The 22605-nt window shown below is 46.7% G+C and overlaps 1 long non-coding RNA gene across 5 annotated transcripts in view; it reads left to right on the top strand.

The window, feature by feature from the left end:
• LOC144298347 (uncharacterized) overlaps window positions 1-22605 on the top strand; it is a 111706-nt gene that overhangs the window by 33734 nt on the left and 55367 nt on the right. For 4 of the 5 annotated variants that reach the window (XR_013365300.1, XR_013365296.1, XR_013365297.1 and 1 more), the window contains exon 1: window positions 15580-15925. This is a non-coding gene — a long non-coding RNA (uncharacterized LOC144298347). Of the gene's footprint in view, window positions 1-6706; window positions 6787-6900; window positions 6951-15579; window positions 15926-22605 lie in introns of those variants that run through there. The other variant, XR_013365299.1, reaches the window with a different exon arrangement.

Below are 22605 nucleotides of genomic sequence, written 5' to 3'. Positions count from 1 at the left end.
CACACACACACACACACACACACACATTGGGGACCATGGGAGCCCAGAGATGAATATAGCAGAGGGAGTGTTTGGTGAGGGAAGAGTTCCTTGAGATGGTGGCATTGAACAGAGTCTTACGGATGTGTAGGCATTTTCCAGAAGGGAGAGGAAGGGCATGCCAGGTGGAAGGAGCAGCAGAGGTAAAGGCTAGAGACTCAAGAGAGACAAGGTTGGATGCTGGGTACAAGATCTTGCTAATTACTCTGAGCTTTGATGAACATGTAATGGGGACCACGGGGTCCAGCATGAAGCTGGAGAGGTTTTGGGAGGTACATTAGCAGGGCCCGGAAGGTTTCCCTCAAGGGATCTGTGCTTTATTTTCTGGACACTGGGGAGTCTGGGGAATAGTTGCGCCTGCCTCCCAGGGCGAGGCTAAGGGTTACATGACATTAGGAAGATGAGCACATCCGCCCTGTGCCTGGCACACAGTGACAATAAGCAGGCTTGCCAGATAAAATACAGGATGCCCAGTTAAATCTGAATATCAGATGAATGAGAAATCATGCATTAGTATAAATATGTCCCATACAATATTGGGATCTCACAGTATAGTTATGTCCCATACAATATTGGGACATACTTATACTAACGCATGATTTGTTTTTCTGAAATTCAAATCTAACTCAGTATCTGTATTTTTACTTGTGAAATCTGGCTCCCCATTATTACGGGATGTTGGCTGAACCTGGGTCTTTGTTGTTGGCTTCAAGGCCGGAAAAACTAGCCAGTGAAGCCAGAAATGGGATAACAAGCAGTGGGACTGGACACTGGGGCTGTGAGCCCAACCTCTTGGCTTATGGGAAAGGAAATAGAGGCGCAGAGAGGGAAGAGGCCGACTCAAGGCCACCCAGCCAGAGATGGTGCTGGCCTCCTGCTTTTCTCTGTGGTTGGTCAAGGAAAGTTTTGTCCCTTAGGGAGGCTCCCCGACACAGTCCGAAGGCAGGAGGAAGGCTCCAACCAGAGGGCTTGGGAACTCTTAGTGTGGCTTCTGGAATGTTCAGAGCCATCCCAGGCTTGGCAGTAGATGCAGTGTGTGATCTCGGTCACATCCCTTACCCTATCTGTGCCTCAATTCATCTAGCTATAAAATGGGGCTAATTACACCTACCTCACAGGTGAGTTGTGAGGATTAATTAATGTTTGTAAAGGCTTTGTGATCCTTGGATGAAAGACGCTCCTTACATAGAAAGGGTCATTATATTTATTATTATTATACAAGTGCCAAGTATTATTACCTTAATTAGCTTTTCTAGATATCAAAAGCAATTAGACTGATCACTTGCTAAACTCTGCTTTGGAAACCCAAGTCAAAGAGGCTCGCACACTGACCTGTCAGCTAGCATTTTGGTGAGGAGCTGCCACATGCCAAAAGGGAGGGCTGGGATTTACAAAAGAAATTTGTTTCTGGCCCTGGATAAGGTTGGTCCCATAGCAAAATTTTCCAGGCATTTAAAATTCCCTGAAAACAGAGGTTTTTCAGTGGAAATGCTGATACAGGGAGCTCTTAGGGGGAGCTTTAGCTTTGTGGCCAAGGCAGCCTCAGCTGGGGGTGGAAATGTGTCCTGTTTTCCCTCTGTACCTGGAAGCCCCAGGGCCAAGTGCAAGTGAGGGGGAGGTAACCCCATCTTTGATGGGGGCGTACTGTGTGTCAGGTGCTACCTCAATGCGTGCATATCTTTAATCACAATCCTACGCGGTAGGTAGGAACTTTCTGACCCTCATTCTACAGATGAAGACACTGTGGCTCAGAGAAGTTAAGTGATCCCGGAAGGTCACACAGCTAGGCAGTGCAACAAGAATGCAAACGTGGGTCTTGCTGATTCCTTAGCCTTCATCCAGGTTCTATGTAGTGGACTCCCTCTGTGGTACCTGCAGTCTACCTGTCCTGGGTTGAAACCAGTCCCTAAGTCATCTGTTTTCAGATTGGCTCGTATTCAAAAGGATGGATGACACCACATAGGTCTGAGTGGCTCACTGTGGCATTGGGGTTACCTACAAACTCAGGCCTTGGTCCAAACATGGCTTTGCCTATTCGGAGTCTTTGGACCCAGTTCAGAGCCCCAGGCTCTGGCAGAGGAGGGGCCTGTGGCCTGAATGTGTCCCATCAGGGCAGGCAGGACAGGCCGGGGCAGAAATCAGTGGGGTGAGGCTTCCTCTGTACTGTCCAGTTAGCTGGGAAGGTGTGAAGATGGCTGTAATTAACTTTACCAGCATCCTTAAGAGAGGTGAGAGGATCTTTCTCCCACGCCCCTTTCTATTCTGTCCAGCTTCTTCAGTGACCTTGAGGACCCTCCCAAGGCTGTGACTAGGCAGGGGGTAGCACTGGATGGAGCTACATTGCCAGTGTGTACCAACCAAGATTATATTCCAGGCATGCATGCTCTACAAATCCATTTTCTTTTCACTGAGCCACCCCGAGGGCTGGGTTGGGGCCTTTGTGAAGTTAGTGGGTGTGCTGGGAGGTAGTTGAAGTGTTAAGGGCTTGCTGGGAGAGGGGGTAAGCATTGCAGGAAGAGGTTAGCATGTCAGTGGAAGAGTTGCTGGCTGGCTGGCTGGGATGGTGGATGGGAGTAGGTACTGGACAAGGCATTGTATGCGTAGATGGAGGAGGGCCGTGCATTAATGGAAGAATCGATGTGTGGGTGTAGCGAGAGATAAGGATAGGTCAGAAACATACAGAGGGGTTGGAGATTTTGGGGGATGGAGAGAAGATGTGGAAAGCGATAGAAGGGCTGGTGGGGTGGAGAGTTGGACGGTTGGCAAATGTATGGAGAAACTGGTCAATGGGTGGAGGGCGTGTGGGTGGTGGTTGGAGGAGTTTGGAAGCGAAGGGGAGGGCAGTGCACAGGTGGAGGGCATATCAGATGGGGAACGGGTTGGCAGAGATGAGGGCTGAATTGAGGATGCAGGGGTTGGTGGAAATGGGGGAGGCTGAGGGAATTAGTGACGAGGTGGAGAAGTTGGTCTGCGAAGGAGGGATGGGTGGAAGGAAGAGAGGTTGGCAGTTGGGTAGAGCAGGTGGTGGTTGGATGAGGAGTGGACAGAAACATGGAGCCATTGATAGATTGGTGGGTCAATGGAGGATGGCGGCTCAGTGGAGATGTCAGGTGGGAGAAAGTATTGGCAGATGGGAAGAAGGATCGGCAAAGAGGGGGAAAGATGGCAAAGGGGGGGAAAGGTGGCAGGGGGGGAAATGTTCAGTGGAAAGAAGGAGGGCTTGGTGGAAGAGTAAAACTGTTGTTTGGAGGACAGGCAGGTTGGCTTTGTGGCCCAGCCTGGACAGGCCTCCCTTTACCTCCGGGGGCCTCAGCCTCCTTGAAGGCGGCCCAGAGCAGGTGGCAGGAGCCTTGGCAGCCAGCTTGGTGGGTGGCGGTGACCACTCCCCCCTCGTGTCTGCCCGCCCCTCCAGCAGCCAGCTCTCTCTGTGCTCGTAAATCCCGGCCGGGCAGGCTTTCTGTAATTATCCCTGGAATATTAGCCCCAGAGGTGGGGCAGGTGGGGCTGGGCAGAAAGGAGCTGACTCAGAGGCGCTCGCTGTCTTTCGGGGGGTGCGTCCAGCGCAGCCAGTGTCCGGCGCGCCCGCCCGCTGTCTGGGGGGCCCCGGCCTTCCTGGGGAGCTTGGGGCCCCGAGGAAGTGTTAATTAGGTAGGATCCAGACAGGCACGTCTCCCGCTGTCCCTCTGTCTCCCTGTTTCTCTGTCTTGGTCTCCTGCTCACATCTTGGCTGTACTCTCTTTCCTTCCTCCACCTTTATCACTTCCTCTGGCCCTATTGTCCCCTTCTATTCTGTTTTCTTGTCTTTTTTAAAGATTTTATTTACTTATTTGAAAGAGAGCGAGAGAGTATGAATGGGGGGAGCAGCAGGCAGAGGGAGAGGGAGAAGCAGACCCCCCCTGCTGAGCAGGGAGTCCCATGTGCGGCTCGATCCCAGGACCTGAGATCATGACCAGAGCCGAAGGCAGATGCTTAACTGACTGAGCCACTCAGGTGCCCTTCTATTCTGTTTTCTATTTCTACGGTGTCTGACTCCTGTTTTCTCCTCTGCTTCCTCCCCTCTCTCCCTCTCTGTCCCTTCATTACTGGTCTTTGCTGCTTGTCCCTCTCCCCTCTGTCCTGCTCTCTCCCTGATCTGCCCCGCCTGCCTCCTCTCCTGCCGCCCTCCTGCGCCTCTCTCATGGGCGGGGTGGCCCATGCACCTGCTCCCCATAGGAGCACCATCTCTATTCCGTGTGCGTCTTGTACACGAAAGCAGAACGGTTTCAAAGGAGGTGCTCTTTTGGGCTTCAAGTTATGTTTAGAAGCTTCCAAGAAAGCATTTTTTCCTTCTCCTATTGATTTATGATGAAAGGGTATAATTAGCCCACCCAGAACTCTGGCCAGAGCTGGAGAAGAGAGGGAGAAGGGAAGACAGCGGCAGCTCTCTCTCTGCAGGTGGCAGACCCCAGCCAAGGAAGACCCTGACCCCAGAGCGCTGGGGGCAGGAGGGGAGATCCTGCACAGACACAGGTGGGAACCCCGTGTTGACTCTCTCATTGGGGCCACAGAATACCATGTGCTGAAGAGCACTTTGGAGTTTGAGAGGCCTGGGTTCAAATTCCACCCCTCTTCCCTCTCCCTGGCTGTGGGATCTTGGACAAATGGCTTAGCCTCTCTGATCCTCATTTTGCTCATCACTAAAATGGGATCAACAAGACCTTCCTTAGGGACTGTTGTGGAAATTAAATGAGACTGTGGGAAGAAAAGCACCTACCAAGTTTCAAGCAGAGGAGCAAAACCATTAAGAGTGATAGGAAGCAAGAAATTGATTGTGAGGATTTGGTCCCACGCGATGGTTGGAGAGGAGGAAACCGTCTCTGGAAGGTGGTTGCACTCCTGTTTGAAGTCAGCAGGGCAAGCAGTCAAGAGGGAAAGGCATACAGAAGTCCAGAGCAAGGGCAAAGGGAATCTGAGCTGGAGCCCACAAGGACTTATGGGTCCCCAGCTGCAAAGATGCAAGTGACATCCTGCAGAAGCTGATGCCCTGCGCTGCAGAGCTCATCGTGCTCCAGGCCCAAGACCTGGGGGATCTAGGGGAAGAGAGCTGATCAGGGGCTGGAGGAGGTGTGGTCCGGGTGCTGCCCTAAGTCATCCAGGTGAGCCTGCAGACCAGCAACAGCACAAGTGCTCCCCAACAGCCCCAGGGGACCCCTGCAGACTTTCTGAGCATCAACGGCATCTGCCTGCTGTTGCTTTCCTTCCACTTCCAAATCTCATGCAAGAGGTCTCCTGGGGCCTAAGCCAACTCCAAACTATGCAGGGAGGGGTTAAACTTAGTCCCAGTTTATTTAGATTCACTGTGTAAACCCGCCAGGGCACCGGCCCCAGCCGTGATATATTGACCTCCAATATCTGTTCTTGTCTGAATCACCTAGTGTGAGCTTTGGGTCCGAAGATGGCTTCCTTTGTTGCCAAGTGACTTAGAACTTTTGGGTGAAGGTCATATTTTAAAATAGGTTTTTGCTTTACGTGTTTTTAAAGCTCACCAAGTATTTTTAATGCATGGGAGGGCATGGGAGCCATTCGTCCATATGCAACGTGACTGCTCCCAGGGGCTGGGGGGTGGTAGGTGCTCAATAGATGCCAGGATCAGAGAGACCCTAGGTGACACAATCGTAAGTGATGGCTCTTCCATCTGGCCGCAGGCCTGTGGTTCTGCTGTATCACACTGCACCCCAAGAGGACAGGCCAGGGGGTGGAGACATTAGTAAGCTTATGTCCCTGTCACTGGGAAGACACCTGTGGAGGTCGGGAGGCTGTCACTATCTCTGTAGACTCTGCTTCTCTTTCCCCTGACTGCCACAGTGTGCCTTGCTGGCAGGACATTTTTAGCTCTGGGGCTGTGGCTGGGCTAACCCCTTCCCAGGGGCCAGGCGAGGACTTGGAGATGGGAAAAACTAGCTATGTGCAGCAGTGGCTGCTGGCTTGTCCTGTCCTTGCATAGCCCGGGAGGAAGTGGCTTGCTGTGGAGAAGCAACCGTCCACCCAAGGACTGTGTTTCCCTGGTCCTTTTGCATCAGGTACGGCCGACCTCAAGTCCTCGCTAATGGCATAGGACTGGGTATGATGACTATGGCAGAGCCTCCAGCATGTGACTGAGTGGAGCACTCGCCACCCCCCAATAACACCCCATTTCAACAGTTACCTGGTGTGATACAAACTTTCACTGTGACAAGCCATGGACATTTTGGAGTTTGTTGCAACATCTGGTGTTGCTGTACCCCAATGGTCCTCAAAGTGTGGACCCTGGGCCAGCAGCACCAGCATTTCCTGGGAACATGTTAGCAGTGCAAACTCTCAGGTACCACCCTGGATTTCCTTAATCTGAAACCTCTCCTGTGGTGCCCCCAGGGGATTCTGATGCAGTTGAAAGCTTGAACCTTTCAAATTTATAGGCCCCAACCTATACACCTTTCACTCATAGCTCCTGAATGGAGACTGAGGACCGCTCAAGTGGCTTCACTCGTCCCCCTCACACCATCCTCATCCCCACCCAACCTTGCCTCCTAGGGGCCTCATTCAGAACATAGCAGTTCTCATTCTTGAGATGAAGGCAGCATAGGAAAGTGGCATTCTCACGAGATAACTTGTTAATGCCTCTCCTTTTTTCATTCCCTCGACTGTCAAGGAGATGTGTTGGATGCTAAGCTGAAGGATAATCTTGACTCGAGGAGCCACAGAGTACGGTTTGGACCAACAGCCTGGCAGGTAAGTTTAGTATGCCCACAAAATCTAAGCCTCAGAGGTGCTGATGAGTGGTGGGACTTTGGACACTGTTATTACTTCCATGTCTACACATTTCAGATGGTTGCTCTTTTGCAGACGGAACTCATTGACTGCAATCTCTTTGCACTAAGGAAGAACCACATCAGGTATGCCGGCCATTCAGGGAAAATTTGCTGGTCCTGTTTTTCTGAATATATTAGATGGGGGCATATGTTTACTTTATGTCTCTATGAGTCCAATACTTCCCGGAAAAGTGAAGGATTGAGTTAGCCAGTTACTGGGCAGTCGGGTAACTTGCTTGAATACTTCATCTAACTTTGCATATCTAGAAACTTCTTGGCTTCTTACACTCAGAGAAAACACTTTGGGGATTGCTGCAATTGTTTGTGGAGGACAAACAAATGGGCATGGTCCTTGCAGGTGGTGGGTCTCCGACTGGAACATGCGTCAGAATTACCTGCAGGGCTTGTTAAAACATGAATTGCTGGGACACCTCCCTACCCCCCACTGCCAGAGTTCTTTGAGCCCAAATTTTGCACTTCTAACAGTTTTCTAGGTGCTACTGCTGCTGCTGGTTGGTCTGGTCACCATACTTGGAGAGCTTGAATAACACTAACTGCGATAGCATACAAACCCCCAAGTGTCGGTAGCTGACACTGTGGAAGTGTATTTCCCACTTATAAATAGGGCAGCGGTCGAGTATGTTGTGATACTGCATAGGACACAGCTATTGGAAAGAGTCAGATATGAGTGCAATGTATGAACTGTTGGCTGAGAAAAGCAATTTGTCATTTATATAATGGGATCCCATTTTCTTTCTTTTGTAAAAACAGAAGCAGAAAACAAAATGAAACAATCCATTTCCCCAAGCTCAAACCCTGAATATGTTTTATAAATATAGTAAGAAGGAAGTATGACTATACCAGGTTATTAACATAGAGATTCCTCTGAAAGATAAGGGAGATTATTAGATTTCTAATCGTATGCCTGTGTTATGGTAAGAGAGTGTGATTTTTAGAATAATATTAAAAAGTAACAAAACAGTGAAAACTACCCAGCTCATAAAGGGCTGGGTTTGAGTCTTCCGCGTTTTTCTACATGTGTAGCCCCCTGCAGAACACAGGGCAGCATTTATTCTGTTACAGGGCATGTGCTGTTGGAACTCATGACAGTTTTGATGAATGAATGATCACAACAGTCATCAAATGCATAAACTGCTTTTGGAACCTGGACCTGCCCATGGGAGCAAACCATTTGGGAGGCTCCAGATGGGGCTATTTTGAGGGGGCAGCTACTCCAGGATGTCCTCTGGGATCTCCTGGCTATAGAGGGCTGAGTATGCTCCAGGATCTACCTTTCTTGAGTCCAAGTCTCTGGTGGGTCCCAGAGATTCAATACTGAAGCTGGTGAGTGGATGGCAGAGGCTTCAGCATGGATGGGTGGAGAAGGATTTTTCCCAGAGGAAGGAAGTGGAGGTCAGCTTTCATTACACACCATGCTCAGAGTCCCTGGGCCTGAGGCATCTGATCCTAGGGAAGCCAGGGCAGTGCTTGAGGCTCCACGGCCCCAGGCTGCAGTCTCTCCCTCACTGGTGAGTGGCCAGGCCAGTCCCAATAAGGGAACCGGAGACCTGGCTCCTCGAGGTTGGGAGTGAGGATCATTGTTTCCAGACTGGGAGGGCTGCCAGCAGAGCTCACTTAATAACGAGGCTCCTGGGCAGGGCGACCTAAGACCATGTGTTGGGGTCTCCACCAGCCCTCCCGGCTGCCAGAGGTCAGAGACGCTGTATTACATTCTGCAGCTGGGGCCTGGGGTCTGGCCCCTGGGAGAACTGGGTGGGACAAAGCAGCTTGAGAGCCACTTGCGGTTATCCCTTGGGAAGTGGGAGGTCATCTCCATGTTGGGGGTGATGGTGGAGAGGGAGGAGCTCTGGGAAAATACTTTGGCCAAAGTCAGGATGGGAATCCATCCCAGGAACAACTTGATTCAAACTACTTGGGACGGGGGAGTGAGCACTGGATAGGAAATCCAGATCCCGTTTGTGCCACTTAGTTGTGTGACCATGTGCCCCGTCATTCTGCTTAGCTGAAATTTTAGAGATAATAGCTGATTTCATCTTCGTAACAGTTCCACATACTCGGTGTCAGCATCCTCCATCATCATGTTTACCAACGGGGAGACAGCTCAGATGTCAGAGCGAGCCACTGAAGGAGGCAACACCTGGCCCCAAGCTCTGTGCTGCTATTTTCTTTACTGACATCCTCATATCTTCTTCCTTAACTTCTCTGAACCCCACTTCGGGCTTCGTCGGTAAAATGGATTTGCATTGGTCAGTTTCCAGCCGAGAGATGGGAATTGCTTTAGGTCTTCCCAACAGAGGGAATTTAATACGGGGAATTAGTTACATGGGTGACTGGGGAGGTGGAGGGGCACCCCAAGTGTGTAAGCAAGAGCAGGAAGCTGCTGCCACCCTTAGGGCCTGAGGTACAAAGGAAGAGGGAATCAGTATTACATCCCTGGAGTTAGGACCATCAGCAGAAGCTAAAACCACAGTAGTTTATACCCAGAAGGAGGGGGTGCCTGGGCGGAGATGTAATCACTGCCAGAGATGCCCCAGGGAGCAGAAAGAAGGGAGGGACTTACTTTAGTGCCCACCTCCCCCCTTCCTCTAGTGCTTCCCATTGGCCAAACTACCAGGAAGCCAGGGGACACGGGGTGCTGGGGAAGGCAGGTCCCAGAGCACAGCAGAGCAGAGGAAGGGCAGGGAATGGATCTGAGATCAGATAGGTGGTCAAGCAGCCCCCAGTTCCAGGTCGTTGGGAGCACCAAAGAAAGGTCACGTGGAGAGAGCATGACCTAGGGTGGGGCACACTGTGTGTGACCAGCCTGGCTGATGACTGGCTGCCACTGCCATTCCACTGTCAGGGAGCGATGGTTGAAGACAGCGTGTTTGGTTCCATGGCTGTTGAACCTTCTCGAGGGATGGCAAAGCTATTTGAAAGAGACACAGAAGGAAGGCAGTCAGCTCCACGGCCAGCAGGGAACTTGCCCATTTCCCTGACCTGCTGACATCTTCCCAGACTCTGCTCCAGTCTTCCAGGCTATTCCTTTACTCTGTCTCCTGCTGCTGCCTCCCAGGGCGCACCCAAGGGACTGCTGGCAGATTTCGAGCTGCTCTATCTTCTTCCAGCTGGGGTGGGCGCCTGGCTGGCACACGAGGAGAAGGAGCCACAGAAGACACACATCTGTGTCTAAGACTCAGATATTCCAGATATTTCTCTGAGACGTTCGAGGTGGGGACTGGGGACTGGGGGTGTGCGCCGGTCTCTGCTTACATCTGAGCATCGCGATGTTCACCCCAACAACAGAACTGCTAAATTTTGGCTCAAACCAACTAGGATTCCTCTATGACCTACCTCTCTCCATCCTTCCCTCCAGCCTCCTCTCCTTTTCTCTTTCCCTCCTTCCCCTTCTTTTATATTGTCTTCCAGTAATCTTTGATCACTGAGTATACACCAGGCATTCTGCTCTGTAAATATGAGTAAGGTAGCTTTAAAAAAAGTACATATAGTTTTGAAATTGAGAAAGCCATTTCTAAGTAGCGCATGGCTCAAATGAGAAATCATAAAGTATGTAATGTAGTTAAGATTTATAACTGGAGAGTAATGAAAATGCTATGTATCAAAACTTGTAGAATGTACCTAAGCAGTACTTGGAGTGATATTTATGGCTTTGAATGCTTATAATGAGCTTAAGAAGATAGGAAAAAATAATAGTTTAAACCCCAAAAAGGTTTAGTAGCAGAAGAAGCAAGTAACATAAGAGCAAAAATTAATAATATACACAGATAACATTGGGGAGGATCAGCACATCACAAGTAGACGCTCCTCAAAAGCAAGAAAGGAAAGAGAGCCTGATTTCATATACAGCAGATAGGCATTCCAAATAACAAAAGAATATGTGAGTCAGTGTATACTAAAATATTGGAAATCTTTTTGAGGGGAGGGACTTTAAAGAAAAATATAATTTACCAAAATGGACTTAAGAAAAAAAAAAGTCCACTGTGTCTATAGTTATTATCTTACTATTCCAGATAAAATATGTAACTTCTATTTTATAAAAAAGGAGACAGAAGGTCAGAGAGGTAGAGTTGCTTAAGATCCTATGGGCAGGAAGTGGTGGAGGCAGAGCCTGGTGTGGGTGCACCCCCACCCTTCTGGGAGTGAGAGCCCATCCCCTGTGACCTCTGCTGGGACTTTCCCCAGGGATGCCTGCTACTGCAGTTGCTCAGGACTTTTAACGCACCTCTAGGGAGAGGCATTTGGCACCTGAATCTCCCCTGAATGTTTCACCATCTCCAATTAGTGGATGCTCACAGCAGCCCTGCACTGCCTCCGGATTTTTCAATACCGCCCCGCTGAAAGCAGCAGGGCTGAGCAGCCTGCGCGGAGGCCTGAGGCCCTTTGACTCAGCCACCTCCCCGGCCCAGGGATACTCAGTGCCTGACTCGGTGCCCATAGCCACAGCCCAGGCCTTGGAGCCAGGTCGCCTCTGGTAGAAAGCAGGTGGCAGCCTGCCTGGGAGCCTGGGTGGGTGATAGACTCCCACGGTTGGAAACCTGCATCTTGGGATGGGAAATGAGCCTTACAATGGGAATTGTGGTATAAGGGGGTTATTGAAGATCCGACGGTGGGCTTTCACCCTGATAACCCTTGAACTGGCATCTATCATCTCTGTTTTGCATTCTTTCCTTCCCTTCTTGAGAATATCAGCCATCTTGCCTCCTTGGGGGTCTGGTGGCTTTGCCAGGGACAGGGTCCTATGATCTCTGGCATGTGACTCAGCTAACCAGCTCTTCCCTCACTTTTGATACATGGGCACAGCCTTGCTCCTCTCAGGTTGCTAAGTAGGCATGATATAAGCCTGCAGTTTGGGGAGACATTTCTATCTGCCTATGCAGCAAGACAGCCAGAGAAGAAAACAAGGGAGATAATTTCACCGGAAACAATGGTTTCCGAGCCCCTGGATGCAGACGTGCCTGCAGTCCAGCTTTCTCATTTCTCTTAGGTAGTGGGAACCAATATTGTCTCTTTGTTCTTAAATTTGTGGAGTTGGGCTTTCGTCTTTTGAAACCCAGTGAGTCCTGACTAACACAGTTTGTCTTGGCTTCTCGTTCTCTCTCTGTCCGTTTTGAGTGGTGACTCACCTTGCTGGCACCTCACAGCTCCCCCAGTATCCTCCACTCAGGAAATGGGCTGTGGTGCATTCAACTTGCTGCATCAAGTGGAATGCCTGGCCTGGTTCTGAATATTGTGATGACTGATGTGGCGATAAGGGACCACGACAGAGACCCTTCAAGGGTGGGAAGAAATCCCCCAAAACATCTTCTTGGGGAAGGTTCCAGTTAAGAAATAGTAACTACGGCTAACACTTGGGTGTGGGAGATGGTGCTGTGTGCTCAGAGTGCATTAGCTCACTTCATTCTTGCAGCGACTCTACACCCGGGTTCTACTATTTCTCTTATTTAACAGACGAGGCATCTGAGGGTCCTGGGGCTCATGCAATGTGCCTAAGATCACAGAAGTAGAAAGTGCTGAGGCCAAATTTTGAAACGGGCAATTTTATTTCATAGTCTGTACTCATAAGCACTCTCTTGACTTCATTATGTTTGTGTGCTGGAATTAGGCAGAGTCTTTTTTCTTTTCTTTTTTTCTTTAATGATTTTATTTATTTATTTGAAAGAGAGAGTGTGAGAGCATAAGTAGGAGAAGAGGGAGAAACAGATTCTCCACTGAGCAAGGAGCCTGACGTAGGGCTTGATCCTGAGACCCTGGGATCATGACCTGAGCCAGAGGTGGACGCCCAACCAACTGAGTCACCTAGGTGCCCCCAAGGTGGGGTCTTTTTGCAAAATGATTTTCAATATCTTTTACCTTTCTCAATGTAAAGGCCCTTGAATAAACAGGTTAAATCTGTTTTGTTTGTTTTTGGAGGGTAGGGGATTCCATAAGAAATGTCTTAAGTCAAAGGAGAAACTAAAAATAAGCCCCAAACCCCTGCCCAATGCTTTCCACCACTGCCAGAGTTATCCCTCTAAAGCAAAGTCATGCTGTTCTTTTTATAAAAGGAAGAGCCTTTGCAGCTCTCCTCTGCACGGAAGCTAAAGTTGAAGTCCCATCATCTGACTTTCAAAGACCTCTGCAGTCTGGTCCCAGCCACTCTTCCCAAATTATCTAGACTACATCCCCTTCCCCGAGGCAGCTTCACTGCGCACCTATGAAGTTCCAGCTCAGGCTCTTGCTAGGGGACCCATGCTCATGGGTTGCCGCCAAATTTGCAAAAGTAAGATATTTTTAACAGAGATAGGTTAAAGCCACTACTGTTTCCTTTGGCTTCTGTACTATCCCTCTGTCTCCTCTTACTGTCGGAGTGGCTCCAGGGACTCTGCTGAGAGCCGGTTGAGCGGGGGATACACGGAGTTTGGGTTTATAGTTATGTGACTTGCAGTTGCTTCCATGCATTGTTAAGTAATCCCTAGTCATCGCGGTGTAGAAATCGCCTCCAGGGAAAACTCGTACCACAGATTGTGCCGACTCACATGTGACACGTGACATGTTGTGACATGAAGGTTTGGGGCCAGCGGCTGCGTCATGGCATGAACGTGTCCTGTGGTGCCCCAAGTATGGAGGAGAATCCAGCTAGAAATGTCCAGAGCCAGAAGCTCGTCTGTGGGAAATTCTCACAAGTCTCAGAGCCCAAGTGCGAGAAAACGTAATAAAGACTTGGCCAAACATTCTAATAATCCTAAAAATATAGATGGCATTGACAAAAGGTGATGAAACTGGGGGGGGGGGGAGCATTTTCTAAATGACCAATAAAACGAAATTTGATCCATCGTTGATATTTTAAAAAATCATGATATTGACAAGCGCAGAGACAAAGAGAATGAAGCCAAAGTACGTAGGGAGAAAAGCATTACAGACATACATCAAGCCATCAGTTAAGGCACAATATGGCGATTTTTCTGGATATTGCCGTGCTTGGGGTATTTGTCGGCTTTTAAAACTTGAAATTAGTTATTTCTCATTCTAAAAGAATATTCCCTTTGTACCTAAATTCTTACGTATTTATTTTAAAAATAAGCCTCATTGAGGTATAATTCATATATAATGAAATACATATACCCAAAGGCATAGTTTGTGAATCTTAATGAATATATGTACCCGGGTAGCCATCAGGATATACAACATTTCTGGGCACCTGGGGGGCTCAGTAGGTTGGGTGTCTGCCTTCATCTCAGGTCATGATTGCAGGGTCCTGGGATCAAGCCCTGTGTTGGGCTCCCTGCTCAGCAGGGAACCTGCTTTTCCTTCTCCCTCCACCCCTCTCCCTGCTCTTGCTCTCTCAAATAAATAAATAAAATCTTTAAAAGAAAGATATAGAACATTTCCATCACCCCTGACCTTTCCCTCTTTCCCCTATGTCAACCTCCTTGCATGATGCTGCTCCAGGTAACCATTAATCTGTTTTCCATCACAATAGATCTGGACAGTTCTGGAGCTTCACATAAATGAAGTCATGCAGTACCCTTTGGTATCTGGCTTGCTTTAGGGGCTAGTACAGGTCAGCATTGTGCCTCATTTTGTGTTACTAATAGTTTTATATTTTTTTCTTAACTAAAACCTCATAATTCGGTTACTGTGGGTCTGGCTTTGCTGCTTCCCTCAAGTCTAGGTATACCAGATGTCTGGGTATACCAGGAGGCCGTCTTGGTCAATAAATATCCTGCATACATGTCTGAGATCATGCCTGAACACTCTCTTCCCTCTGCTGGAATGCCTCCCCTCCTGATCCTGGTGGCCCAGGTTAAATGCCTCCTACTTTCTGGATTCTCTCGGTCAGAACTGAAAACACTCCTTTCTCCTCTCCAGGAAGCACTGGCTTAGACTTCTCACTGCTCATGTGATTGTCTTATACTGGAATCAGCTTAGTTTTGTTTCTCTGGCCATCTGGAATTTGAGGTTTCTGGTAATAGGTGCTTCATGTTGGCACTCCCCTTGAGTCCTGGCTCACCCCAGGTTGGCAGGTAGCCCAATTCAGAGCAATAAACATTGGTTGAAAATGAAAAAAAAGTAAGGGTAACTCTTCGTTTGGGGTTACAGAAACAAGACACAATTCTCTTCTTTGATGATAGCCATTTCTCCTTGGTTTCTCGCTCTGAGTTTGGCAGGGACAGGGCATTCACTGTTCTTCTAAACGGATCCTATGGGGAACCTCAAAGGACATTTTGAGTGAGGGCCCTGCTCGGGACTGCGGTGGGTTGAATAGCATGTCCCCCCAAAGTATGTTGCAAGCCCTAATCCCCAGAGTCTCGAATATAGCCTTCTTTGGAAATAGGTTCTTTTTTTTTTTTTAAGATTTTATTTATTTATTCATGAGAGACAGACAGACAGACACACACACACACACACACACACACACACAGAGAGAGAGAGAGAGAGAGAGAGAGAGAGAGGCAGAGACACAGGCAGAGGATGAAGCAGGCTCCATGCAAGGAGCCTGACACGGGACTCAATCCCGGGTCTCCAGGATCAGGCTCTGGGATCAGGCTCTGGGCTGAAGGCAGCGCTAAACCACTGAGCCACCTGGGCTGCCCCTGGAAATAGGGTCTTTTCAGATGTAATTAAGGCCAGGATTTTTGGGGTGAGATCATCCTGGATTTGGATAGGTCACAAAGCCAGTGACAGAGGTCTTGTAAGACAGCAAAGGAGAAGACACACAGAGACACAGGAAGACAGCCATGTGAATACGAAGCAGCGACTGGAGGGATGTTGCCACAGGCTAAGAGAGGGCAGCAGCCACCAGAAGCTGAAGAAGCAAGGAAGGATTCTCTGCTGGAGCCTCTGCAGAGAGCACGGCCCTGCCAACACCTGATGCTAGACTTCTGGCCTCCAGAACCAGGAGGGAATCAACCTCTGTTGTAAGCCACTACACTTGGGGGAAGTTGTTGTGGCAGCCTTGGAAACTGACACAGACTCCTCAGTTTGAAAGGATTACGTATATGAACGTGAGTGTAAGCCGGTTGAGATGCGGTAGGAAGACTGTGGAGCTGTAGCCCCAGGTTGGTTACAAAGAATCAAAACCCCAGAGAACCAGCAGGATGCTACCTTTCCTATTTGTTTTCTTTGAAGAGGGGGCATAATTTAAATTATTGAAATTAAATTAGTTAAAATTATTGAAATAGTGAAATAATCCAAATGAAATAAAAGGTATCATTTTCATCCATTAAATTGACAAATATGGGGGTATCTGGGTGGGTCAGTCAGTTATGCATCTACCTTTGGCTCAGGTCATGATTCCAGGGTCCTGGGATGGAGCCCCACATCGGGTCCTGGGATGGAGCTGGCTTCTCCCTCTGCCCCTCCTCTCTCTTGTGCTCTCTCTCTCTCACTCTCTCTCTTTCAAATAAATAAATACAATCTTTAAAAAATAGACAAATACAAACAAATCCCAATGTAATATCCAGTTCTCACAGGATGTGGAAAAAAAGTAAAATTTTATGCTCATAGTAGGAGTCTAAACCTCCTGAATTGTCGATAGATAGAAAAAAATCCTAGGTACATATCCTTTGACCAATTAACTCCACTTCTCAGAATTTATGCTAAGGCAATACCAGAGATGTAAATGATGTAAGTAAAGACATATTTAAAGTTATTCATTATCGCATTATATGCAATAGTGGGAAATTAGAAACAACTTACGTCTTGAGAGTCGATTGGTTAAATATGTATTGGTACATTCACAAAAATGGGAAAATGTGTCCTCAAAATTTATGTTAGAGAGAGCTACCTTATAACTTGAGGAAATACTCATGATAAAATGATAAGCAAAGAAAAAAAAAGGACAATAAAAACATTATTCAGTATGATTCTGATTTATTTAAAAATATGCATAGAAAACTGGAAGTTTCATGGTTATTTCTGAGCACTGAGACTGAAGCTGGTTTTATTTTTCTGTCCATACCTATTTTTGAGGAAAAAAAAAACACAAAATGGGCAGGTTTTGGTAATCAGGAGAAATAGTAAGTTGAATTTTAAACAGTACTAAAGGTTTGGGTTTTGTTATGGTCTATTAGGGCTTATAGTGTGTCTCTTTTTAGACAAAAGTGCCTGGGTACAGGGTTCAAAGGGCGCTTAGAATTACATATACAAAAAAAAAGAATTACATATACACACACACAGGCATATATATGTATACACACATATGTACATATATACATACACACATATATACATATACACATACACATATATATATATATACACATTTAAGCCCTATATAGCTGTCACTTGGCCCAAAGGGAAAGTTAAAAAGGTCACACAAAATGCTGCAGATATGTCTACCTATATGTCACTCGGGTCCCTACTCTGCTGAACAGTGTGGCTCTGGACAGAGCAGAGTGTTTCCTCTGTCCTCCTTACTCAGGATGTGGTCATATCCCTACCTCCCTGCCCTCACAGCACACCTGGACTTGGATCTTCTCCTTGCTAGGTACTCAAGGGGAACTCCACTTCCAAGTGACCACCGCAGGAGGAGGTGGGGCCAGCAGGTAGACCCAGGAGACAAGCAAGAGTCCTTCTCTGTAGCCTGGCTGGATCCCAGGGAAGGTGGTGGGCAAGTCATGTCCCTGGGGCTGCTCAGCCTTTGTTGTTTCTCTGCAGGCTTGGGGACACCCTTTCCTGAGAGCCCTTGGATTGTGCTTAGAGTGACCAGACATCCTCATTTGTCCAGGGACAGCCCTGGTATGATTGTGATGCCTAGTGTACTCATTAATAGTGTCCGTTTTGACTCTGATTGGGAAGATAAACAACCACTAGAGTTTTTGTCCAAATGTGAACTATTATATTTAATAATTCATAATACAAAAGACAATACCTGTTGCTATCATTCACTGAATACACATACCATGTGCCAGATTTCAAGCATAGATTTAATTTTTACAAACTTCTAGTCACTAGACTCTAGTCAATGTCTCATTGACTGAGACACTTCAGTCAACATGGCCCAAGCCATCCCGTCCTGTTCCCTTCCCCTGCTATCCTGCTCCTTTTCCTGGGCCTTCTCTCCTAGGACATGGCACAGCCAAGTTTCTGGTCACCCAAGCTGGAAATCTGTTGTCATTCTTAGTTATTCCCTCTCCCTTCTTCTAATCATCCCCCAGCTCCCAGTGATTCTATCTGCTTAATATCATACTGTTTTCTAGCCACACTGACTATTCTATTCTGATGATTCTCCATGGTGTCTTCAACCCCAGGGTACATGCTATTTCCTTGCCTGCTTCTGCAAAATTAACTCCTACATTTTACAGTTTTCAGCTCACTCATAACTTGATCCCAATTCCGGTAGGGTTGCCCTGTTAAAAAGGACATGCCATGCTTTATATTTCTTTTGTGGCTTTTGCGAGCTTATTTGGATGCTGTTTGTGGACCCCTTAAATTGTGAGCTTGTGAACGTGGGTATTGTGTCTATCCTGTTCTCTGCAGAATCCCTGGGTTTTAATGGAAGTTTCTCAGTAAGTATAGAAAGATGTGCTTGAGTGTATCCTGTTTTCTCCATTCTTCTGCCTCTGCTGCAGTCCAGGCACCTGGTTCTTTGCAGTGGCCTCTTGTTTACATATTACTTCTCCAATCCATTCTCTGCCTAGGAAGATCTCATAAGCTGAACTGCGTCACTCTTCTACTTAGAATATTCAGTGGCTCCTTATTATTCCAGGGATAATGCCCCAAATTCCTAAACAGAGGCTTTTTGTCTTGGCCCTGAACTCTCTGGACTGGACCATCTATCTGTTATGTCATACCTAGTCAATTTCTCCTCTTCCAGATTTCTCTTTAAATATCATGTCCCTCCCTAGGAGAACTTCCTTTCATGCTCTGGTGGTTAGACTCCTCCTTGGTACTCACACAGCCCTCCAACTGCTGGATGATCACAGGTTATTGTGTTTAGCTTCCCCCCCCCATCAGTCCTTGGGTCTGGTGTACTCAATTTGTATTCAAGCTTTGCTGTATTCATATTTCTGGCACAGTATTCATGACATAGGGAAAAGTAAAAGAATATTTGTGAAATGAGTGAAATTATCCTTGTGTTAACGGTAAGGAATTCAGTAAAGAAAGAGAAAATTCTTTGAATGTCATATAGCTGGTAAATGCTGAACACAGGTTTCAAGCCCAGGACAGTGTCATACTGTTACAGGCTGAATTGTGTCCCCATCCTCAAATTCATATGTTGAAGTCTTAGCACTCTACTACATCAGAATGTGACGGTATTTGGAGACAGGGTGCAAAAAGAGGTAATTACGTTAAAGTGAGGTCATTAGAGTGACTCTAACCCAATATGACTGGTGTGTTTATAAGAAGAGGAGATTAGGGCACAGATGTACACAGAGAGAAGCCCATGTAAGGACGTAGGGAGAAGACAACTACCTACAAGCCAAAAAACGAGCCTTAGAAGGAGCCAGCCCTGCTGACACCTTGATCTTAGATGTCTAGTCTCTACAATTGTGGGAGAAAGTAAATTTTTGTTGTGCAAGCCACCTAGACTGTGGTACTTTGTCAAAACAGCCCTTGCAAACTAATACACATGCCTAAGACTTTCCTACTACACTGTATTTTAATTGTCTAGAGCAGAACTGTCCAACAGAAAAATACTGTGAATCACATATGTAATTTCTGGTAGTTGTATTATCAAGGTTTAAAAAAGGAGATGAATTTAATTTTAGTAATATTTTTATTTAACCTAATAAATATAAAATATGACTATTTTAACATATAATGTATATGAGACATTATTAGTAAAATGTTTTACATTCCTTTTTTTCTACTGTTTGTAATCTGATGTGTATTTTACGCTTAGAGCACATACCAGTTTGGGTTAGCTACATTTCACGTGCTTAGTAGCCACATGTGGCTACCATATTGGGAATCGCAAGTGCAGTAGATAATCCCTTCCTTTCTTTCTGCACACCATTTTTTAAAAAAGGTTGATATTTTGTTATTTTTAAAAAATATTTTATTTATTTATTCATGAGAGACAGAGAGAGAGAGGCAGAGACATAAGCAGAAGAAGAAGCAGGCTCCATGCAGGAAGCCCGATGTGGGACTCAATCCTGGAACTCCGGGATCAGGCCCTGAGCCAAAAGCAGATACTCAACCACTGAGCCACCAGGTTGTTCTGGTTGATATTTTATTCTGATAGTACACCATTTTAAACAATTAAAATTCCAGCGAGTCAGCTAGGGATGTCATTCCTGAAAATTTTGTCTTTGCTTTTATGTTAGCAACTCTACTAGCTGGGTTAGCTGTTCTTCAAAAGACTAAACCATTTGGGCATTTTGGCCTTTCATCTCCTGCCTGGCATTGGACTGTAAGCATCAGATTCAGAATGTTCCTGTGAGAAAGCGTTTTGCCCCTCATCCCCTCTAATCACCTGTCCCTATGAATTCACTTGGAAATCTAGATGCAACAGTACATTGCTACATGCTTTCATTCTCCAAACCTCGACCACAGCTGAAGTACAGTGTGTCTGTTGGATGATTGTCCTGAATTGGTGCTTTCAAGGAGGTGGTTTGAGTCAGATGTTGACTTCTGTCCTGATCAGCTGTGACCAAGACGGAGTCGTAGAGCACATGCACGACCTTTTTTTTTGTCCTTTTAATGTTGCATTTAGTTGGAAGAATTAGAGTTAATGAGATAGAAAATGTAGGTGAACATGATTTGGTGAATAGGATGATCATGGTTTGGTCAGTAAGCTGAATGGAGTTGTTGACTTAGTAAAGAGTAAGAAACTGTACAGTTTTGAGTACAAGTTGTGACCACAAGAGAAGTGAGACTTAGGAAACTTTGCTCCAAGGTTAAGAATTGAGACCTTGTAGAGAGTGGCTTAAGTTTTGGATGAATAAGGGAACCATTGGGTCTGTTTCTTGTGTATGGTTCATCTCTGTAATTCTTTCTTTTGTGCACTGAAGATATAATAGTGAACTTGCTGTCACAGAGCTCACACTAGCTTCTCCTGTTGGTGTGGTTTTATGCAAGGAAATTGAGTACTCATGAATTCCCATTATTGTCTTATTTTTCCTACTTGAAAGCACCAATTCAGGAAAAAACAAACAACCCCCGCCCCCCGGACCTGAAGAAGGTGGAAGTCATCTCCTTGGTGATTTTAGGAAACTAGCTTGGGGTCCGATCATTTATGGCCAACTTTTGCTTGGATTCAACCCTGCACTCCTTTTTTTTTTTTTTCAACCACAAAGGGTTAAACTCACCCAGAGGAGGCAGCAAAGGAGGTAAGGGAGTGTTACACTGATTTATAATAAGAAATATATATTTGGTCTTCATCCCAGTTTCTGACACAGAGCTCCTAAAACCCTTAGAATTTCCTAAGCGATAAGAGTGATAAAAATGTCTTGATATTTATAACAAACCCCTTTCAACCACACCTGAGTTTCTGTTAATGAGGTGACTTTTGGAAAGCCCCTAAAGATGGGGGCTGGTTGCCACAGGAACCAACCATGTGATTGGAGGTTAGAACTTTCAGTTATACCTCCTGACCTCCTGGGAAGGGAGAGGGGCTGGAGTATCATACTCAATCACTAGTGGCCAATGATTTAATCAATCATGCCTATGCAATGAAGCCTCCAAAAAACCCAAAAAGACAGGATTCACGGGGCTTCCAGGTAGGTGAACATGTGGAGTGCTGGAAGGATGGCATGTTAAGAAAGGGCATGAGAGCTGTGTGCCTCTTTCTACACCCCTTGCCCTGTGCATCTCTTCCATCTGGCTCCTCAGGATTGGGTCTTCTTGGAGTATCCTCTTTTTTGATCTTTGAAATAACCCTTTGAAGCCACTTTGTCAGCAAGTAAGTGCACAGATACGTGTATGTTATTTGTAGCAGTTATAGGAAAATGGTTCTCTTTCCTTCATAGACACCTCACAAATTTTAATTTGATGGTAACTGAGGCACCTGAACCAGAGGGAACTGACTGGATTCAGATGGCCTTGGCAGGATCTTCAGTGGACTTTTCAGGATCTTCAGGTCTTTCCAGTGGCCTTCAGATGGTATTTCCAGGACCTTACAGAAACTCTGGAGTAACCAGGGAAAAACTTTGGGAAAAACTTTGGAACCCAGAGGCCATGGTTGTCAATCCATTTGGACTCTTTTTTTTTTTTTAATATTTTCTTTATTTATATGAGAGAGTGAAGGCACTCAAGCAGTGGGGAGGGACAGGAGGAGAGGGAGAAGTTGGCTTCCTACGAAGCAGGGAACCCATGTGGGGCTCAAAACGAGGACCCTGGGATCATGACTTAGGCTGAAGGCAGATACTTAATCAATTGAACCACCCAGGTGCTCCCCATTCTGACTCTTGAAGGGAATCTTTGTTTCTGAATGTAGCTGGGGACATGATTATCTGGGTTTTGCTGGAATTATGATCACATTGATCAGTTCCCCCAAAGGAACAGTCAGGGCAGGTGAATGTAGTCAGGCAATGACTGGGGCAGAACATCAGCCAAAGAAAGGGACAAATGACCCACTGTGGGCTGGAGGTATACTGTGTGCCAGCCAGCAGTGTGTCTGTAGAGCAAAGCATTATGGGTTCTTGAAGAAATCAGCTGGAACACTTCCAGTTTAAAATGGCATCTGGCTAGCTACAGCTGCCCCTGGCACAGTCTCTCTTGCTTTCTAATTAACCTCTTTAATGAAGATATAGAAACAGCACAGCCCCATTACCATAAAAGTGGATACCCTCTC

The sequence above is a fragment of the Canis aureus genome, chromosome 26, assembly GCF_053574225.1.
Source record: "Canis aureus isolate CA01 chromosome 26, VMU_Caureus_v.1.0, whole genome shotgun sequence".
NCBI classification, from domain to species: domain Eukaryota; kingdom Metazoa; phylum Chordata; class Mammalia; order Carnivora; family Canidae; genus Canis; species Canis aureus.
This window is presented reverse-complemented; position numbering and strand designations above follow the sequence as displayed.